The sequence below is a fragment of the Scylla paramamosain genome, chromosome 3 (genome assembly GCF_035594125.1).
Source record: "Scylla paramamosain isolate STU-SP2022 chromosome 3, ASM3559412v1, whole genome shotgun sequence".
Taxonomy (NCBI): Eukaryota; Metazoa; Arthropoda; class Malacostraca; order Decapoda; family Portunidae; genus Scylla; species Scylla paramamosain.
In genome coordinates this window covers 13,867,501-13,872,500 of record NC_087153.1, presented here as the reverse complement: position 1 = coordinate 13,872,500, position 5,000 = coordinate 13,867,501, and the positions used below count along the sequence as shown (strand labels likewise).

At 41.5% G+C, this 5,000-nt stretch overlaps 1 long non-coding RNA gene across 1 annotated transcript in view; it reads right to left on the bottom strand.

Annotated features, from left to right (window-relative positions):
- Window positions 1-56: 56 nt before the first annotated feature.
- The window catches only part of LOC135090930 (uncharacterized), a 37,222-nt gene continuing 32,278 nt past the window's right edge, over window positions 57-5,000 (bottom strand). The window contains exons 2-3 of the long non-coding RNA XR_010262163.1: window positions 3,966-4,001; window positions 57-753 (exon numbers count right to left, since the gene is read on the bottom strand). This is a non-coding gene — a long non-coding RNA (uncharacterized LOC135090930). The remainder of the gene's footprint in view (window positions 754-3,965; window positions 4,002-5,000) is intronic.

Below are 5,000 nucleotides of genomic sequence, written 5' to 3'. Positions count from 1 at the left end.
TCTCTCTCTCTCTCTCTCTCTCTCTCTCTCTCCAGCACACCACAGAAACATAACAGTTATCGCCTATACTTTATTGATATTATTGTTATTTCATTATATTTCCTTCTATTAATCGTTTCTTCAGCTCATTCACTTCCTTACATTCCCTTATTCCGTCTTATTCCTTTCATTTCTTTTTTTTTGTATTACTTTTACTTCATTCTTATTCATTTCTCTGTTTTCATTTGTGACTTTTCCGCACACTGTTCTTTATTACTTCCTAACTATCAAGATGCCAATCAATCAAACGTTATCCATTAATTTCAAATACTCCCTTATAACATCTTAACCCTTTTCCTGCCACGCTCTTCCTTCGTTAAGATTCAGAGTTCTATAACAGTAGCAAGACTGAACAGAAAAAAAAAGAGAGATTAGGAGATTATTTAGTTTAATTTGTCTTTTTGTTCTGGCTATGTAAGTGTTTAAGAGACTGTACAACACAGTCTTAAAAATTATATGTGATTATCGAAAAAATTGTATACCTTTTAAGAAAGTCAACTAATAGTCCATTTTCTTTCACTCTCCTATAACGCTATTTGAATATGCTATAGATGTTCATAACTAAGAATCTGGTTTAAATTCTAATGGGCACGTGTGAGCATTCATATATTTGTGTATTTTTATGGTTCCCTTAATCACACGTTTCCTTCTCCTCTTTCCAGGTGAGCGGCAGAGGACAGGTGAGGTGAGGGGCGGCAGGAGGCACGTGGAGGGCTGCGGGGAAAGGAGGAAAGGAGTGATGTCAAGGTACATTTCTGGTTTCCTCAGGTACGCCGCGGGAGTGTTTTCTCTCTCTCTCTCTCTCTCTCTCTCTCTCTCTCTCTCTCTCTCTCTCTCTCTCTCTCTCTCTCTCTCTCTCTCTCTCTCTCATGAACGCTCTTAGAGACACTTATTCTATCATGAACAACATCAGCAGCAGCAATAACAGCAATATAAACAAGGACACCACTAACATAAAAGCGACAGTAATAAGTATTAACAACCGAGGAAGATTCTAAAAACACAATTTACATGCCCGACCTAAGCATTTTATTGTCTGCATTATTACATTTCCTAAACAACCTGCTTGCCATTTTTATTTCTCTTCTTCTCACTCTCAAGGTGCTAAAATTTCCTCGCACATATTTTTACACGCACACTTTGTTTTCTCTCTCTTTTACGATATATAAATCCCACATAAACTTTCCTATATCATGTACAGTCATGGTCATAAGTGGAGTGACCTTCTTCACTTACGATATATTTATAATGTTTTCTCAGTCTTTCGTTCTCTGGTAATTGATTCCAAACACATCACAGGACTTGAGAGTGAAGGGGAAAACGTCACAGTGAGGAGAGCAAGTCATTAATTTGGGGACTGATGCGCTTGGTAGTGGAGTTATATTGGCCTCAAGTCACGTGTTTCTCAGCTTAAGTGGGTCTCTGTTTATTTGAGTATCAGGATATTCGGGTCACAGGCCGCTTGATACTCTGACTTACTGGAGCCTAAACTCTTTCTAGACTCGTGTTTTTGATAGCAGAGTTTGTGAAGGAAGCGTGAAAATCCATCTACAGGAAAACAGTGTTCATTTATCCATCCATTCATTTACTCATCAATACATTTATATATCTATCCACCATCCACCCATGCTTCCATTTATCCATGTACCCATCCATTTATTCATCCACCCTAACACGTACATATTCATCGATCCACATTCCACTTATGCATTCATCCTTCTATCCATCCACCCACTCGCACATCCATCTAAGAAAACACCCATCCAACCACTCATACATAAACATATCCATCCACCCACCCATCCACTCATCCATCCATCCACCCACCTACCCACACACCAACTCATTCTTCCACCCATCTATCCACCTATGCACACACCCACCCATACACCCCTCCAATCCAATCCGTCTACTAGAATACTGAAAATGGCCTCACCACTTCACTACATCCCACTCCAGTCCTTTCTCCCACGCCTTGCTCCTGTTCCTGCCCACTCACACTCTCCCCACTCCCATTACACTCCAGCAACTCCTCTGCACTCTCTCGCTCGCTCTGCACATACATACACACATACATACATACATACACACACACGTGGACTAATGTATTTCCTATGTATTCCTAAGCCTCTCCACTTCCTTTAAATTCAATTCGAGTATACACAGAGTAATTTGTATGAGTGTAATTTCTGTGTCCTCTGTGTGTGTGTGTGTGTGTGTGTGTGTGTGTGTGTGTGTGTGTGTGTGTGTGTGTGTGTGTGTGTCTGCATAACTCGACGTAAACAAGCTCCCCACATAAGCATTACCAGCATACACTGATTAGGAAAACACTGCCACATGGGGAGGTCAGGAAGAGGAGGAGGAGGAGGAGGAGGAGGAGGAGGAGGAGGAGGAGGAGGAGTAGTAGTAGTAGTAGGAGGAGGAGGAGGAGGAGGAGGAGGAGAGAAAACGAAGTCAGAAAGGGAAAGTTATGGTTGGTTCAGAGAGAGAGAGAGAGAGAGAGAGAGAGAGAGAGAGAGAGAGAGAGAGAGAGAGAGTTTCCTCCTGCGGGGCGTATGGTGGCCGGAGATAAAACGGTAATGCAGACGAGTAGCCTTTTGGGGGGAGAGGGAAAAAGGAGAGGAGGAAAGGGAGAGGAGGAAAGGCAGAGGAGGAAAGGCAGAGGGAGAGAAGGAGAGAGCAGGATGATGGAGAGGAGGAAAGAAAGTGAAGGAATATCGATAAAAGGAGAGAGAGAGAGAGAGAGAGAGAGAGAGAGAGAGAGAGAGAGAGAGAGAGAGAGAGAGAGAGAGAGAGAAGAAAGGAGATGGAGGAGACAGGACACCCACACACACACACACACACACACACACACACACACACACACGCACACACACACACACCGTCATCACGACCACCACCACCACCACCACCACCAATCACAGGCGTCCTAAGGTAAACAACAATCAGTCACTCACACGCCACTTCAGGAGGAGGAGGAGGAGGAGGAGGAGGAAGATAAATTGAACGAGCAACAGAAAAAAAATCAGGATAATTTAAGGAATGACAGGAATAAAAGAAAATACAATGAAAAATATAAGATGTACAGTGGCCTCCATTAGCGGCGCCACCAAGCCCAGCGAATTCCATGGCTGTGCACTGGATGGAGTTCAGTATATGGGCTAATGGGGTAATTTGTATTGAGAGTCCGGCAAATACTGAAGAACAATTTGGGGTGTGATGGATGGAGGTTCAATTGTTTGGTGTTGGTTTTTCTTCGTCGTTTTATTTTTGCCTTTTTTTTATTCTTTATCGTTTTTATTATTTTTTTTATCGTTTTATTATTTTCTTTCTTTGTCTGAAGCCATTTGTTTTTTTTATAATGTGGTATTATTTTATTGCCTTACTGTGCAAAATTTTTCGGGAAAAGTATGAAAGAGAGAGAAAGAATGAACGAAAGAAAGAAAGAATGAATGAATGAATGAAAAGAAAGAAAGAAAGAATTAAAGAATGAATGAAAGGAAACAAAAGGAAAGTTAAAAATAATTAATGAATGAATCCTTCTCAGCGGAAAGTCTTATCGTGCAAAATGTTTCGGAAAAAGCAAGAAAGGGAGAAGGACTGAAAGAAAGAAAGAATGAATAAATGAATGAATGGAAATAAAGAAAGAATTGAAGAATGAATGGAAACAAAAAGAAAAGTTAAAAATAATTAATGAATGAATGAAAGAAAACAAAGAAAGAAAAATAATGAAAAAAATGAAAAGAAAGAAAGAGAGAAGCAACCAAACAAACAAAAGAAAAAAGGAGAAAAAGAAAGAAAGAAGAAAAATAAAATACAATGAAAAAAAATAAAGCAATACATCTTTCTTTGTCTGACATTCTCTGTACAAAACGACACCTCTTCCCAAGGCCACTGTACACCCACACCCCACCTGGCTAGCTCACCTTGATTGGGGTTGGGGGAGGGGCAGCGAGCACCACCTGGAAAGAAAGAAAGAAAAAAATCAGTCGAAGGAAAGGGAATAATTAATAATGACACCAGATGAAGACAAAAACACAGATGCTAAATGGAAGCAAAACTTGAAGAACGAATAATTAAACTACTAGAATAAGATAAAATAGTGAAAATAGGTTAAAAAAGAAATAAAAAACGATATCATGGCCTAAAAATATAACATAAACTGCTAATCTATTAATAAATCGTGAAAAAAAGACAAAGAAATAGATAAAAAGGACGATATAATACCGTCAACTTTCATCTTTTTAGTCTACACGCACCTGTTGTACTATCTATATTTCTATCTCTTCTATACCTATTCTTTCTAAACCAACGAGTAAAAAAAAAATAATAAAAGGAGTCCAAAAGGTCCACGTGACTTCCCAGCGACACAGCAGACCCACTAGGAGACTTCCACGTGGCCCCTCCATGCTCTACCACCTCCTATCCCCCATGAACCAGCCCCGTGACTCCCTCTTCCTCCTCACCTCTCCACGCCCCGGCACCTTCCCCCTGAGGCAGCCCCGTGGCCCCTGCTGCCTCGTAAACTCGTGGCGGAGGATTCAGACACCCCGTCCTCCCACACTCCCAGGATCAGGGTCTCTTCTTGCCTCCTCTAACGTCCAGTCTACACCCTACGTGGCCACTCCGCTACACTACCTCCGGGTCTACCCTGCTACACTATACAGCAGCTTTTATGTGCAGACCTAATCGCCGCGTGTGTTGTGCCTCGTGAGTTGTGTCTGAGTAGTGGTCGAGTAACGCATCTCACTGCCTCACTACCTCACTCACTGCCACTTGTGTCCATTGCGTTTAGTGTGTCTCCCTCATGCCTAAGTCGTCTGATCCGCTGAGAATCTTTCAGTCGTCAGGGTTTACGAGTGTTATTAAACTGTCACCGGATCAGAGGACTTACGACTGAGGGGAGAGGTATAACAGAAGTGAAGTAAGTGTTGGAGGTTACAAGATTTCTGGCCACTTTT